At 38.7% G+C, this 17,618-nt stretch overlaps 2 long non-coding RNA genes across 3 annotated transcripts; one reads left to right on the top strand and one right to left on the bottom strand.

Moving 5' to 3' along the window:
• Window positions 1-3,492: 3,492 nt before the first annotated feature.
• LOC125197450 lies at window positions 3,493-13,224 on the bottom strand. 2 transcript variants are annotated; one of them, XR_007172069.1, is made up of 3 exons: window positions 13,083-13,224; window positions 12,899-12,970; window positions 3,493-3,735 (listed from the first exon to the last, which is right to left on the bottom strand). It is a non-coding gene; the product is annotated as an uncharacterized LOC125197450 (long non-coding RNA). The 2 variants fall into 2 exon arrangements; XR_007172068.1 differs by lacking the exon at window positions 3,493-3,735 and adding an exon at window positions 12,571-12,813.
• On the top strand, window positions 12,896-13,282 carry LOC125197452. The gene is made up of 2 exons (XR_007172070.1): window positions 12,896-12,935; window positions 13,183-13,282. It is a non-coding gene; the product is annotated as an uncharacterized LOC125197452 (long non-coding RNA).
• Window positions 13,283-17,618: the final 4,336 nt, after the last annotated feature.

Below are 17,618 nucleotides of genomic sequence, written 5' to 3'. Positions count from 1 at the left end.
GCCGAGGTGTGCATATGGCGGTGGGCGAGAGGATCGAAACAAGACACACAATGCGCGATACAAGAACCCACATTGAGCTACAAGAAGACCTAATCAAACACATTTGGGCAAAATTGGGAAACGAGTAGTGGGTGTTATTAATTTTATAAATTTAATTATGTAATTTTTAATTTTTAGGATTTTAATTAATGTAATTTTTAATTTTTAGGATTTGAATTATGTAATTTTTAATTTTTTTGTAATTTGTAATAGTCTTCCGAGTATTTTTAATGCATTTTAATATTGTGGAAATATTTTTATTTAAATTGAATAATAGAATGGTTGGACCCCTGAGCTTGTCCTTGCGGAATAGCATGGATGTGGGTGTTGTACTCTTGCCTAAGAACATGGAGTAAAAAATGAATAAAAGTGGGTCCGGGCCCACATCCGTGCTCTTGCCAATGAACACGGATGGGGATACTCTAAGACTCTTATCTACCTTATAATGTCACTTGTTTTACTCTCTCTATTATAACTATTTATTTTCATTTTTCCAAAATGAGTGCAGAAAATAAAATGATTCAACTACCGCGGAACGGAGGGAGTATATTATAATAGAGGGAGTATATTATAATAGTACGCATACCTCATCACTTTAATTCTTTTAGCTCAATACGAATCGATTCCATCTTTAGATTGAACGAAGTTACCAACTTACAGAAGAATAAATTAAAGAATATTGACTGTATACTATCAACTCTTTTGGAAGCTATTGTCGATGACTTTTCGTAGGAGTATATTAGCTATCTCCAGTCATTTTCAACCAAGATTTACACTTAATTCCCTTATACTTTTTCAAGATGTAAAGGAATCCAGAATTTGCATCTTGACTTTGATGCCTCTCAAATAAATATTCTAAGTCATACTATTTTAAAACAAAGCTGAGAAAACCAAAGAAAGATAGCATTTCTAGAGGGATTTTGGTACCTAACTTAGTTTCAGAATTCTATACTCTCTCCGACCGCGAATAGGAGTCCCGTTTCTCTATTTTAGTCCGTCCACGAATAAGAGTCTCGGTTCATTTTTACCATAAATGGTAATAGGATCTCACCTTCCACTAACTCATTCCATTCACATTACATTTAAAACTAATATATACAAATGAGACTCATATTCCACTAACTTTTTTCCACCCACTTTTCTTAACATTTCTTAAAACTCGTGCCACTCATGAATGAGACTCCTAATTGCGGACGGAGGGAGTATAATATAAAGTATATTTAGAGTGTTTGTACTATTAAACACTTATTTACTTTTTAAGAAGTAAAAACAGATTATTTTATCACAATTTATCTGTTTTTATGTTTAGATGTTTTATTTTTAAAAAAAATAAATAACTCAACTTTGTTGCGACATTCCAACAAAAAATTATAACTCAATTTAATTAGGACGGAGGGAATAAGAATCTCAAACTAAGTCCAATCTTCGAATAAATAAGATATAAATTAATTAATCAATAACAAACATTAATTAGTTATTGGACAATTATATCTTAAGCATGTGAAATAATCATAGTACAGAAGAAGCCCAAATTACTTGTAATTTTAGACTTGGATAGGTAGTCAATATTATTTTACTATAGTGGCCGATAATAATGTTTAAGTCAAATACATGTGGCCCAAATCTAAACCTCTATAAATCCCGGACTGACTCAACAATAATTTTATAAATAGGGGAATACATGAGAGACATAGACACTACTCTGCAAAATTTTCATTCCCGGCCATTTATTGGGACCAAAAATTATAATCTCACTCCTTATGGGATTCTGTCTCTTCTCTATTTAAGATCTATATATTTTAAAAAACTTAACACACTTTAAGAACAAAATATAAATTTGGGATACAATTAGAAGATCAGTTGTCTGTTATCAAATTTTGAACTACATATTCATCCGATGAAAAAAAAACTAAGATTCGATCATCAAAATATACACGAATTCAAGCTCTTTAATAAGAGTAACTTCAACGTAGCAAAAGTTGGTATATCTTTTGACAACAATCAAAGTTCGTGTATTTTTTCACAAAGTGACGGTTGGGTGACATGGACATTCTAGTGCGCCACGTATGAATTAAATTTAGTAGGAAGTGACTGCGAACACAAAAATTTGACTCAAAAATTAAGTTTGTGAAAAAATATTTACCAAAAAATGGGGGTATTTTTTGGGCTATTAGCCCTATTTAAATTTATTGGATCTTAGTTTATAACCATCAAGCTTTTACTCCCTCCGTCCAGCACTAATATACATTCTTTCATTTTTATTTTGTCCTATTCATTTTCTAATTTTAGAAGCTATTTTCTCTTTAATGAGGTGGAACTCATTCTTTACTAAGATGACTTTAACTGTTTTTTCTCTATTTTTTTTACCAATTGTGCATTAAACTCTCGTCCAACCAGTTGTGCATATTCTTGTCCAGAGCCTTTGTCCTAACGGCATAGAGCTTAGACATCAATGTATGAGGTACCGAGTTTGAGCCCTCTTGACGTTAATTGTAAATTCCTCCTTCATATAGGAGTTAATTTTTATTAAAAAAAAAACAAAAAAAACACACAGTTGTGCATATTCTTGTGTGACAAAAGGAGTACTAAACTTATTATCTGGGGATGCTGCCAATTAGGGTGCGTTGTTTTCATTAAAGATTTGATTATAAACTAATTCAATCGAAATTAGAGGTTTTGCATCAAGTTGAACAAATCGAGAAAATAGTGTCTAAAATAATTAAAACTAAAAGAACGAAAACAATTACTGAAACTCATGCTACGCTTCACATTAATCAGTTGAATAAAGTAAAATTATATGTGTGAAATTGATACGAGCATATTTCATATTTTATTTAGATATTTTAGGGAATATCAATATTATTTTATCGTTTATTCTCTTCTCTAAAGTGAGAAAACCGCCGTGCTCGACGGGCGAGTCGGGCACTCGCCCGCGACAGACATTTATCGATCGCTGATCAACGGACGCCGATCAGCCCGATAGGAGGTTTTCCTATCAAATTGGTGCTTTCATCCCGAGCTCACCCTCCAAAACACAGATCGAATCACATCTATGTCGCTGCCCGACGAGAATCCACCGCGCACAGCAACTAGCGACACCGATCGAACCATAGCTACGTCGCTGCCCGACGGGAATCCACCCGAGCACAGCAACTAGTTACGCCGTTCCACCATCTCGAACCAAAGTTGCGCCACTGCCTAATGGAAGACGTTTCACGCACAACACCAGATTTGGTTGCTGAGTCCCGCCTGTCCGCCGGACAACCCTTGTAATACCCACTATTTTATTACCATTTTCTTCAAGTTTAATGTCGAACTAGAAATGTTTGTTGCTTCTAATTACTTTCGAATTAGAAATATTAGTCGATGACTTTGCTTGTTTGCTAAATTGAAGGCTGTCTATTAGGCTAAAATAAATTTCGTATATATGTATTAAATTAAATATAATAAACGTCAAGAAAGAATACGAGGTTACTTTGCTGATCTAGAAAGTTCGAATACATATCAAGCTACTCTCTAGTTACAAAATAAATTACACATGTGATGATGAGAAAGAATTTAAGAATACAAATATACAAATATTGGGCCCCTCTTCTTAAGCCCGAGTCACACCTTGCGCAGCCCGAGAGTTTGGCCCGTCGGCCCGAAGGTCAGCCCAAATAACAACCCAATAACTCTTTCTCCTATGGGTACAACCTGCAATGTATAGACAAAAACTAATAAATATTGTAAGTTATTTTTTTTCAACATCAAACCAAGCAAGGGAAGAAGGCATCTTGCCTTTCTTGGAGTGGCAACTCACCCTTAACCAACTCCTTGTCAAGTAGCTAACCCAAAACGTCTCCCTCTAGCTGCACCAAATCTGCCTGAATCAAGCAACCACCTGCACCCCTACATGTCCAAACAAGTGATATTATGAAGGGAGTACTTGTGCTTCAAGAAAGAGACGAATGTATTAATTAAAAAGCTTAGTGAAGATCTTAAAAAGGAGGATTTGCTGCAAGAAGAGAACAAAGTAATAACAACAGCTCCATTAAATTCTCATGAGTACACACTCTGCTATAACCCCTCCACACCACCCTTGAACACTCTCCTACACACCTTCAAATTTTTCCAGCAACATAGCAAGTTTGTATTGCCATAGACTTAGTTCATTAAAGCTAAATAACTACACAAGGAAAGAATGGAATGGAGAACTTAGCTATAGGAGTTTTGTCGGAGATGGCGGCGCTGACTGCGAGACAGCGGCAACCCGACGGCGGAGCAGCGGAAAGGGCTGTCCAGCCGAGCAACGAACAGCGGTGTTCGACCGCAAAAAGGGGGCCACTCCGGGTGTGAATTCGCCGGAGAAGACGAGAGATGGAAGAGGTGCTGTTTCTGTCCGGGAGAGAGACAGAGAGCTGGACGGAGACGGAAGCCGCCGGCGACTCCGTGACGCCGAGGAGCCAGAACTGGCGGCGCTCCGGTGACCAGGTGGAGCGGCGATTTTGCCGAGAGGAAGGAGGGAGAAGGATTCAGGGATTTCCACTTCCAATTTGGGGAAATTTTGGAAATGAGAGAGAGAGACCGATGGAGTTGGGAGTATTAGTATTGGGCCATTTCTACTTTGTTTTGATGGGCCTCTTTAATTAAAAGTATGGACTAAGAAATTAAATAGAGAAGTGGGCTGCCTGTTAATAGAATTAATTATGGAGCTTGGGCCACAAATTAAAATAAAAGGAGTTGGGCCTGTTGTGCCTAATTAAATCATGAGCCCTCCTAAGTTGCTCGATCAAATTTTTATGTGATGGTTCGCCAATTAAACCCGAGATGATAATTTAATTTCGAACGAGATATATGGGAAGTAGTACTCTCAAGGTTAAATGAATAATGTCTTAAGTTTCTATAATAAATTAAATCTCCCGATTTAATTACTGTTTCAAGATTTCTAGAACTTTTCTAGAAGACTAAGAAGAAGAATAAAATGGACATGCACTTAGGATGCATTCATGTTTAAGTTTATTTTACTTTTTAAAGTTTAATTAAAGTATTACCTTATTTCTAAAGGGGCGTCCTCACACGTCGTTTAAGATCAAGTCAAGGAATTTTCGACTATGGAATTAAGCTTTTGAGGTGGGCATTTCTTTCAAAATGTGAACTTGCCTTCAAGCATGATTATGTGAAAATTATGCTATTTATGTTTTGTCATGCCATTTTATGTTTTATGGATTACCTATCTGCTTGGCTATGCCAATTATGTTTAATCGAATTCGGGTCCCAGTGGGGAAGTAAAGCCTACTCGGATTAGTGTACACATATGGGGATCGTGAGCTAGCTTTTAAGTTGGCCGATCCAGTGACCGTCGTGGAATGTGGCCACATTCCCGGTTCACATACGTTTCAGATATGGTATATATGTTATGTGATTGCGCAATCAATTTTACGAACAAAAAAATACTTTTAGTGACTCGGGACTTTTAAGTTAAAATCCCGTGATCACTCAATTGGCTGACAAAACTTTTACGAAATTATGTTTCGGCAATGTGCCCACTGAGTATATCAAATACTCAGCCCTGCATGTTTCTTTTCTAATGTGCAGGTTGAACGTGTATGAGGAGGCGAAGGTGTTGGGACAAGACCTTTAAATAAGTAGTTAGGTAACCCAAAGTAGCATGTCTTCATACGTGCTATTTTGTCTCGGACTCTTCCGCTGCAATCTAGAGTTATGTGCTAGAAAGTTATGAACTTGACTCTGAACTCGTTCTGACTATGTACCCATATGCCTTTGAGACTATTGCTTTAAGTGGTTCCACCCTTCTTATGTTGTCCTATGATTGTTGAGAATTGTTTAGTCGCAAAATAGCTACGCTCACTAGCACTAGGGAGTTGTGGTCGTGACAGAGTGGTATCAGAGCACCGTTCTTTCGCTCTGGACCCAAGAACCTTCTTTCAAGCCTTAGTCTAGAATTATAGTACTAGACTAGAATATGACTAAAATGAAAAGCTTAAAGGGACCCAACACCTCGACTCGTCACGTTCAACAGCAACAATGAGGTAAGAAAGAAGTTCTTACCAGAAAATTTATAATTATTCATGAAGGAACTTGATAAATGGAAAAATGATTTCTTTATGAAGATATTTTGAAAATATTCAAGGTTTTCAAGGAAAAGCAAGTAAATTTCATTTTTTTCCTATGAACTGTGGAATTTCAAGCTTATAATGTTAAGCATAAGGATGTCTTTGAGACAAATGCTAAAGTATTATAAATTGTGCATGTTCGATTATGTGAAGTATGATGGTAGACTAAAGAATTTTTAGAAAGTTACGGAATGACTAACGCATGTGAACATAGAATACCTAAGAAGTACGTTAGGCTAAACGCTCTTGAACAGTATTGTAAGTTGATGACTTCCTTACCGCTTTTCTAAGCGATAAAATGAACGAATATATGCAAGTTAGGGCAAACCCCTAATTTTGTTTTAAGAATGAGGAAATATAGATGAATGTGTCTAAAAGTGGACCTCACACCTTTTCCTCTACCATATCTCTTGACGAGACCACGATCCATGATGTTGTAATTGGAACAATTCCAAATGTACAAGAATGAACCTAACAATTTATAAATAACCCATCTATTCTTTGTTGGTAAATCACACGAGATACGAGAAACTACCTACGGCACATGGGCGTCTGTTGAACGTTTTAAATGATGTGAACAACATGAAGTTCCATTTGTCTTCATGATCTCAATCATAACCAAAATGAGCATACCCTCGATCCAGTAAAGGAGGTGTATCCTTACACGAAAAGATATCGTACCTACGATCTAATTAAGTGATCCAGTCTTGCGTAGCAAGTCAAGGAGGCTACGCGATCTATAAACAATGCTTATAGCACGCTGTGCAGCACGATGGAGGGTGCAATGTTTTACGAGAATGACCGTCCTGACTTATCTAGAACATTATGAAAATATGACCTTCAACGACAATTATTAGTCATGACACCAGGAATCCTAGCTTGGAATGTATGGTTTCCTATGACGCTCTGATCATGTTCGAGCTCCGAAAGAACAAACAAGGAGGTGTCACATAACTGGAACAGATGATTATGATCAACAGTACTTACTTGGATTCCCATCGATTTCTTTCTATGAACCTCCTTAATGAAAATGCCCTCGTCTACTTTAGACTTTAGATTGACTTGCATTTATGCAAGTAATGCCTCATTTTTTTCTATCCTATGAGAGTTGTGACTCTCTTTCAGTTGGTTGGCTATAGTAGTTGAGCTCCTTGCTTAGAAAATGTAAAGTGTTGAATTCATAAGCTTCGGTCATAAACCTTCGATTCTAAAGTTGCTTACGACCATGCCCTCTAGAATAATCTCATTTTGAACATCCTTAAAAGGGTGTCCTGCCGTCTATTTAAGACATTTGATTGACTCGCGTTTTGGCAAGTAATAAGTCACTATCATTTTTTTAACGAAAGTGGTGACTTACTTTCAAATCTTAAATTCAGGAGACTCATATGTTCTCAAACATCTTTGTTGGTTGTTGTCTCCTATGACCCCCCATTTGCAAGATTAATATCCTGGTTTCTTTAACTCTCATGATATAACTGCATCCTTAAGTTGCATGTTGTTCAGACATTTCTCCTCTAAGAATGGCACGTTAAGTGATACTTTTGTTCACCTCCTTATTCGACAACCATATTTATAACTATTTCATTCTTATAGGGGTGAAAACTCTTTTTAGCTCAGTTCCACTACATGCATTGTTTCTAGCTCATGATTTTTTTCTGAAACACTAAGTGAAGGCTAATGTATTGCATTTTCCTTGATGGTAGTTGACATTTCCAAAAATATTTCTTTCACTTTAGTCGCTACCTGTGAATCCATTGATGTATTTCCATGATTTTCACATTATGATGTTGGTGAACCATGATCAACATTAATTCATGGCAATTGTTTACATTGCTAAATCCTCCTGTGACTAATCATCTGAGGTCTTGACATGTTGAAACCATCATCCTTGATGTCCGGATCTAGTCAATTTGAGCGGACAATTGAACTATTTTATTTGACAGCCTACTATGAAAATTGAGAGTTAATACAGTATCATCTTATTCTCATGACCTACCTCATGTTCTTTCAAGCTCCCATCAGAAGTGAATTCACAAATTCGATGGGTTTAAGTATTTGAAACCATTTGAACCTTGAAGTTCTTTGAATGGATACGATAAGTTCAATTGAACTTAGTACTTGCCTTCAAAATCAATTGTCATGATTTGAGGTTGAAAATTCATAGGAGCCGAACAAGAGATGTTATTCTTGTCCCCTTGGATATTGTGGAGCCCTTCAAATTTTCAGTCATGCTTCTTCTATATGATGTCAATCCCTATCCAAGTTAAGACTGTTAGATTAATCTTTGAGTTCTTGATACAAGATTCCCGAGAGAAAGGCATAGCCTTGATTCCTTTCAGATACGTATGATAAATAGGTCTCTATTAGCACACATGCAGAAAATGATACATCAGCAGGAAGCGTCGCATAACCGACAACACGAAACGTTATATATTTCACATGTTCGTACTACTTGTAACTAGCTGGAAAAAGATCGAATATTATGCTATGTGGATAGGTAACTAGGCTTAAGAAGAGAAATGTTAAGGGATATATATGGATCAAATGATTTTTTTTTTCGATGTAGAAGATCATATATACAAATGTTTAATGGATCGAAATGCTTATTAGAAGTAAGATAAGTGAGCCACAAGAAACGAAGACTCAATCATGAATAGGTAGTGAAAATCATGGAGAAAATGCGATTACGTTCGTAGTTATGTTTGGCAAAACTAATTCCATCAACCAGAGAGATTCGTCTGATAGTTGGCCAGGAAGAGCCACAGGTTGGAGAGACATTGGAGAAAAAGAACGTGTGATAGCACCACTACCCTCACCATCCCTACTACGGGAGAAGGGAACCAAAATTTCTCTTTAAGGAGTTATCGCGAGAGAACGAATATGGAGTCCTACAAGGTGGAGTAAGGACAAACGTTGGCAACAAGATGCGAAGAAGTATTTTATGATATGACACACCCCGATTAAGCGATCCATAAAAAGAAATGACGATAGAATTTTGCGTTAATCTAGATATGAGATCTAGATCATTTTGGAGCCATGCTAGATTTTTTTTTCCCACGAATCGCTCAGTCGAACTAAAAGGTCATGGAGCCAGTAATGTTTGGAGAAAATAAAAGCCAACACCTACGTTGTGCTCTTCCAATATTCAAAGATAAACATAATTGAAGTGAAGTATGTGCTAAATCACGAAAAAATGGATCGCGCACGAAAGTATCCTAAAGACTGTGAAATGTAGACTACCCCAGCTAAGCGGGGGTTACGAGGTCAAACCCGCTAGCTCAACGGCTACAATTACGACTAATGCAAGCATTAGAGGGCTCAATATCTGACGATAAAATCAAAGATGAGGAATGGCTTCACCAGTTAAAGAAAATAAATTAACCAATGAATGGCTTGAATCAACCACGTTATCTCAGGCACCATATAGAATGACGCTTACGGAGTTTGAAGAACTTAAGGTCCAGTTACGATAGGGCGCACAAGTACTCTTTATGAAGAAGAAAGAAGGAACATTGAGAATGTGTATCGCCTACCTAGAGTTGAACAAGTTGACGCGCAAGAACAAGTACCATCTACCAAGGACTGACGACCTATATGATCGACTTAGAGGAGCTGGTGTATTCTCGAAAATGGACTTGAGATTAGGTTATCACCAACTGAAAGTCCGACAAGATGATGTACCCAAGACTGCGTTCCGCACCAGATATGGCCATTACGAGTTCACCGTAATGCCTTTTGGGCTTACAAATGCCTCGGCTGTGTTCATGGACCTAATGAACCGCGTGTTCCACCCGTACTTGGACAAGTTCGTCCTAGTCTTTATAGATGATGTACTCATCTACTCGAAGAACGAGAAGGAACACGAGGAACATCTGAGGACCACCTTGGAGACATTAAGAGCCAAGAAGCTCTATGCTAAGTTTAAAAAATGTGAGTTCTGGCTTAACAAGGTGAACTTCCTTTGACACATAGTGACGGCAGAAGGGATCCGAGTGGACCCTACAAAGGTGGAAGCAATACAACGTTAGCAATCACCAACAACACCTAATGAGATTGGAAGTTTCTTAGGTTTGGCTGGATATTACCAAAGGTTTATTGTGGGATTTTCTAAAATAGCAAGACCAATGACTCCACAGCTTAAGAAAGGAGCTAAAGTCAATTGGACACCGAAGTGTGAAGCAAGCTTCCAGCTGTTAAAAGAAAAGTTGACCACCGCACCAGTCCTAGCCATGCTAGCACTAGGAACATGTTATGAGGTGTACACAGATGCATCAAAGATCGAACTCGGATGCGTGCTGATGCAGAATGGCAAGGTGATTGCATATGCATCACGCCAATTGAGGTTGCACAAGTTAAACTACCCAACACATGATTTGGAATTGGCGGCAGTGGTACCTTGAAGATTTGGAGACATCACCTCTACGGAGTTCGATGCGAGATCTTCACGGACCACAAGAGTCTCAAGTATTTTTTCGAACAGAAGGATTTGAACATGCGACAACGCAGATGGCTCGAATTAGTCAAGGATTATGACTGTGGTATAAATTACCATCCAGGCAAGGCGAATGTAGTGGCAGATGCCCTGAGCAGGAAGGCTACGCCCCAATTGGCCACCTTCCTCACGCAGAATGAGGAGCTCCTACGTGAGTTTGCTAAGATGCGACTGGAAGTAGTAAGAGCACCGGAGACGGTGGAAAGTAGGATCACCACCTTGGTGATTGAGCCAGACTTAAGGGCCAAAATTGTTGAGGCTCAAAGGAGTGATGAAGCATTAGAGAAAATTTCGTCGAAAAGTGAGGACGGGAAAAGAAGAGAGTTACCGCGAGGAGGCGGATAACGCCATCACGTTTGAAGGAAGATTGTGTGTGCCCAATGACGAGGCACTCAAAAATGAGATCATGAGTGAAGCGCATGAGACACCTTACACTGCTCACCCAGGGAGTACGAAAATGTATCAAGATATGAAGAAACAGTTTTGGTGGGATGGCATGAAGAGGGGCATAGCGTTGTTTGTAGAAAGATGCCTAGCATGTCAACAGGTGAAGGCTCTACATCAACGACCTTATGGAAAGTTGCAATCCCTTGAGATCCCAGAGTGAAAATGGAAGCACATTGCGATGGATTTCGTGACAGGATTGCCAAAGTCGCAACGAGGAAACACTGCTATTTGGGTGATTATAGATCGCCTCACCAAAAGCGCTCAATTTATACCAATTCGTATCACTTACGGATCAGACAAGTTAGCTCAGATATATGTGCAATAGATCATACGCCTACATGGAATACCAGTGACGATCACTTCAAACCGTGATTCAAAATTTACTTCTAGATTTTGGATAAGCCTACAACAAGAGCTGGGCACTAGATTGAATTTTAGTAATGCATTCCACCCACAGACTGATGGGCAGTTTGAAAGAACGATCGAGACTTTGGAAGATATGCTGAGAGCCGTAGTGCTCGACTGTGGAGGAAATTGGGAGCCAGTACTACCACTTATAGAGTTTGCCTACAACAACAGTTACCAGACAACTACAAACATGGCCCCATATGAAGCATTGTATGGAAAGAAATGTAGATCACCGCCTTACTGGGATGAAGTCGGTGAGAGAAAGATGCTTGACCGGATTCTGTAGAGAAGATAATAGAGATCGTCCGCCAGATCCGTGAGAGAATGAAGGAAGCTCAAGATAGGCAAAATTCTTACGCGGATGTTCGCAGAACCGACCTACAGTTCAATGCTGGAAACAAAGCTTTGCTAAAAGTATCCCCATCAAAAGGGATATCAAGGTTCGGTGTCAAAGGCAAGCTAAGGCCACGTTTCACCGGATCCTATGAAATTCTAGAAGAAGTCGGTCCCGTGGCGTATAGATTGGCGCTACCACCTAGTTTCGGGTAGGTGCACAATATATATATATATATATATATATATATATATATATTTTCATGCGTCACAATTGAGGAAATAGGTGTTCGACCCCAAACACGATCCACCAATAAGAAATGGTGTTGGACCCAGACTTAAGATATGAAGAAAAGCCAAAAGCAATCTTGGATCGGAAAGTAAAAGAGTTGAGGAATAAATCTACTGTAACAGTAAAAGTTCTGTGCAAGCATCACGGACACAAAGAAGCTACGTGGAAGTTGGAGGACAAAATGAAAGAGAAGTACCCAGAGCTTTTTAAATGACATAAGAAAATTTCGGGACGAAATTTTTGCTAAGGAGGGAAGAATGTAATACCCACTATTTTATTACCATTTTCTTCAAATTTAATGTCGAACTAGAAATGTTTGTTGCTTCTAATTACTTTCGAATTAGAAATATTAGTCGATGACTTTGCTTGTTTGCTAAATTGAAGGCTGTCTATTAGGCTAAAATAAATTTCGTATATATGTATTAAATTAAATATAATAAACGTCAAGAAAGAATACGAGGTTACTTTGCTGATCTAGAAAGTTCGAATACATATCAAGCTACTCTCTAGTTACAAAATAAATTACACATGTGATGATGAGAAAGAATTTAAGAATACAAATATACAAATATTGGGCCCCTCTTCTTAAGCCCGAGTCACACCTTGCGCAGCCCGAGAGTTTGGCCCGTCGGCCCGAAGGTCAGCCCAAATAACAGCCCAATAACTTTTTCTCCTATGGGTACAACCTGCAATGTATAGACAAAAACTAATAAATATTGTAAGGTATTTTTTTTCAACATCAAACCAAGCAAGGGAAGAAGGCATCCTTACTTTATCAAAGGAGGTCAAAATGATCCCAAAATGGCAGGTAAACTCCTACACATCCACTTCCACAACCGAGAGCTGCAATAAGAAAACAAAAGTTCTTAAGGGTTAGGAGTAAAAGGTTGCAAACCTATGTGCTAAGCAATAAATGAAATGAGGGACATACTAAGATAAAACAAATATGGTTTACTTTTCAATGCTGCCAAATTGGAGACTTGCCTTTCTTGGAGTGGCAACTCACCCTTAACCAACTCCTTGTCAAGTAGCTAACCCAAAACGTCTCCCTCTAGCTGCACCAAATCTGCCTGAATCAAGCAACCACCTGCACCCCTACATGTCCAAACAAGTGATATTATGAAGGGAGTACTTGTGCTTCAAGAAAGAGACGAATGTATTAATTAAAAAGCTTAGTGAAGATCTTAAAAAGGAGGATTTGCCGCAAGAAGAGAACAAAGTAATAACAACAGCTCCATTAAATTCTCATGAGTACACACTCTGCTATAAATTCCCCTCCACACCACCCTTGAACACTCTCCTACACACCTTCAAATTTTTCCAGCAACATAGCAAGTTTGAGAGGAAGAAAGCTGAGGTTTTAAGAGCTGAATTCTCAAAGCAGCCGCAGCTTCAAGAGGTAATACACCTCCACCCTTCTCCCATATATACTTTTTTCATATCATCATATAGAGGCACCACAACTTAAGAATCTCAATCAATAAAACACAAGCACACCCTCTGCTTTTGTTTCGAACATCATGCTAGGCTCAAGAACATAGATTTATGGCAGTAGGAGCCTCACAATAGTAGCAAGCTTTAATAATCAAGGGATCAACACTTTAGCCAAATATCAAGCTCATTCCAGTAAGTGAAAGCTTAAGTTTCAAACACCAAATCAAAGAAATCAAATCTGTCACAGCAAGTTCAAAGAAGTCCCCAATGCTCAATTTACATATTGCCATAGACTTAGTTCATTAAAGCTAAATAACTACACAAGGAAAGAATGGAATGGAGAACTTAGCTATAGGAGTTTTGTCGGAGATGGCGGCGCTGACTGCGAGACAGCGGCAACCCGACGGCGGAGCAGCGGAAAGGGCTGTCCAGCCGAGCAACGAACAGCGGTGTTCGACCGCAAAAAGGGGGCCACTCCGGGTGTGAATTCGCCGGAGAAGACGAGAGATGGAAGAGGTGCTGTTTCTGTCCGGGAGAGAGACAGAGAGCTGGACGGAGACGGAAGCCGCCGGCGACTCCGTGACGCCGAGGAGCCAGAACTGGCGGCGCTCCGGTGACCAGGTGGAGCGGCGATTTTGCCGAGAGGAAGGAGGGAGAAGGATTCAGGGATTTCCACTTCCAATTTGGGGAAATTTTGGAAATGAGAGAGAGAGACCGATGGAGTTGGGAGTATTAGTATTGGGCCATTTCTACTTTGTTTTGATGGGCCTCTTTAATTAAAAGTATGGACTAAGAAATTAAATAGAGAAGTGGGCTGCCTGTTAATAGAATTAATTATGGAGCTTGGGCCACAAATTAAAATAAAAGGAGTTGGGCCTGTTGTGCCTAATTAAATCATGAGCCCTCCTAAGTTGCTCGATCAAATTTTTATGTGATGGTTCGCCAATTAAACCCGAGATGATAATTTAATTTCGAACGAGATATATGGGAAGTAGTACTCTCAAGGTTAAATGAATAATGTCTTAAGTTTCTATAATAAATTAAATCTCCCGATTTAATTACTGTTTCAAGATTTCTAGAACTTTTCTAGAAGACTAAGAAGAAGAATAAAATGGACATGCACTTAGGATGCATTCATGTTTAAGTTTATTTTACTTTTTAAAGTTTAATTAAAGTATTACCTTATTTCTAAAGGGGCGTCCTCACACGTCGTTTAAGATCAAGTCAAGGAATTTTCGACTATGGAATTAAGCTTTTGAGGTGGGCATTTCTTTCAAAATGTGAACTTGCCTTCAAGCATGATTATGTGAAAATTATGCTATTTATGTTTTGTCATGCCATTTTATGTTTTATGGATTACCTATCTGCTTGGCTATGCCAATTATGTTTAATCGAATTCGGGTCCCAGTAGGGAAGTAAAGCCTACTCGGACTAGTGTACACATATGGGGATCGTGAGCTAGCTTTTAAGTTGGCCGATCCAGTGACCGTCGTGGAATGTGGCCACATTCCCGGTTCACATACGTTTCAGATATGGTATATATGTTATGTGATTGCGCAATCAATTTTACGAACAAAAAAATACTTTTAGTGACTCGGGCCTTTTAAGTTAAAACCCCGTGATCACTCAATTGGCTGACAAAACTTTTACGAAATTATGTTTCGGCAATGTGCCCACTGAGTATATCAAATACTCAGCCCTGCATGTTTCTTTTCTAATGTGCAGGTTGAACGTGTATGAGGAGGCGAAGGTGTTGGGACAAGACCTTTAAATAAGTAGTTAGGTAACCCAAAGTAGCATGTCTTCATACGTGCTATTTTGTCTTGGACTCTTCCGCTGCAATCTAGAGTTATGTGCTAGAAAGTTATGAACTTGACTCTGAACTCGTTCTGACTATGTACCCATATGCCTTTGAGACTATTGCTTTAAGTGGTTCCACCCTTCTTATGTTGTCCTATGATTGTTGAGAATTGTTTAGTTGCGAAATAGCTACGCTCACTAGCACTAGGGAGTTGTGGTCGTGACAACCCTACTTCCACAGCCCGACATCACACCGCCAATAGCCCACCAAAGATGATGTATTCGACTCTCTTCATCGTGTCATAGTTCCCACCTTGAGGACAAGGTGGATTTCAACCGTGGGGAGTTGATATGAACATATTTCATATTTTGTTTAGATATTTTAGGGATTCACATATTTTTTCCATATCTTTGTTTACTTATTCATTAAGTTAGTTATTAGCCTTATAGATAGAAGTCATTGTAATCATTTGAAGGCAATCAAGAATATCAATATTATTTTATCGTCCATTCTCTTCTCCAAAGTGGGAAAATCGTCGTGCTCGACGGGCGAGTCAGACACTCGCCCACGACAGACATTTATCGATCGTCGATCCATGGACGCCAATCAGCCCGATAGGAGGTTTACCCTATCAGAAATATAATAATTGGCTGAAATAAGTCGTGCATGCTTAAGAGAGAAAGGTGATGAAGTCTGAAGATACATACTATGTCGGAGAGCTGAGTCAGCGTCCAGTCAGCTGCATGACTAAGCATCTAGTCAGCATTGGATGAGATCGAGTTAGTAACAGAGCGGTAGAGCATAGAGCTTGCTTCTCTTAGCTGTAGTACTCCCTTCGTCTGCAATTTGTTGTCCCATTCTTTGACGACACAGGTTTTAAGATATTACCTTAGTTAAGAAAAATGGGTAAACAAAAAGTTAATGGAATATGAGTCTCATTCATATATGTTAGTTTAAATGAAATATGAGTGGAATGAGTTAGTGAAATGTGGGACCCTAGTACCATTTATGATAAATATTAGAAATGGGTCACTCACCCCTTAAAAGGCCTCATAAGGGGGAGGGTTATCCACACTTATATAGATTAGATTGGATCATCACCAAGTCGATATGGGACAGAATTTAGAGAATTTAACACGCCCCCTCACGTGTGGGCCGGAAAGGACATCGGTCTTCCATCACGTGGGTAGGCAATGCTAGAGATAAGAGAACCATCATCGATGTGGGCCGGAAAGGACATCGGTCTTCCACTCGTGAGGTAGATAAGAGATAAAGAGAAAACCATCATCGACTTGGGCCCGCTCTGATACCATATTAGAAATGGGCCACTCACCCCCTAAAAAACCTCATAAGGGGGAGGATTATCCACACTTATATAGATTAGATTGGATCATCACCAAGTCGATGTGGGACAGAATTTAGAGAATTTAACACGCCCCCTCACGTGTGGGCCGAAAAAGGACATCGGTCTTCCATCACGTGGGTAGGCAATGCTAGAGATAAGAGAACCATCATCGATGTGGGCCGGAAAGGACATCGGTCTTCCACTCGTGAGGTAGATAAGAAATAAAGAGAAATCCATCACCGACTTGGGCCCGCTCTGATACCATATTAGAAATGGGTCACTCACCCCTTAAAATGCCTCATAAGGGGGAGGGTTATCCACACTTATATAGATTAGATTAGATCATCACCAAGTCGATGTGGGACAGAATTTAGAGAATTTAACAATAAATGTGAATCGAAACTCTTATTCGCAGACGGAGGAAGTAGTTGATAGTATAAATAGTAGATTTCTGCACTTTGTATTTTGATGGACTATTATCAATAAAATTCTTTTTCTCCTCGATATTTGTTGGATCATATGAATCCTTTTTTGAGCTTTTCTACAATGTGTGAAAGAATATAACGTGAAACAAATTTCGTACATTATACATGTAATAAAAAATTGAATAGATGTGTTTCAATTAACTAATAAAGTCTAAAAGGGAGAGAAAAAGAAGAAACTACAAAAAAATTAAAAAGAAATCATGACCAAAACAGAAGAAACTAAAAAAAAACATCAGTAGCCCTGTTAATTCACATAACTAATAGTAGTAGTAGAGGCTAAAAGTGAGAAAAAGAATAGAAAAAGAAAGTTAAAGAAGGTTTATTGGGTTATAATGAGAATGTGTGGCTAGTTTTTGAATTAACATTAAATAGGTGGATTATGGAAACAGATAATCTAAAAGGACGAAGTCGCAATTATTTTGTAGC

Source organism: Salvia hispanica, chromosome 6 (assembly GCF_023119035.1).
Source record: "Salvia hispanica cultivar TCC Black 2014 chromosome 6, UniMelb_Shisp_WGS_1.0, whole genome shotgun sequence".
NCBI classification, from domain to species: domain Eukaryota; kingdom Viridiplantae; phylum Streptophyta; class Magnoliopsida; order Lamiales; family Lamiaceae; genus Salvia; species Salvia hispanica.
This window is presented reverse-complemented; position numbering and strand designations above follow the sequence as displayed.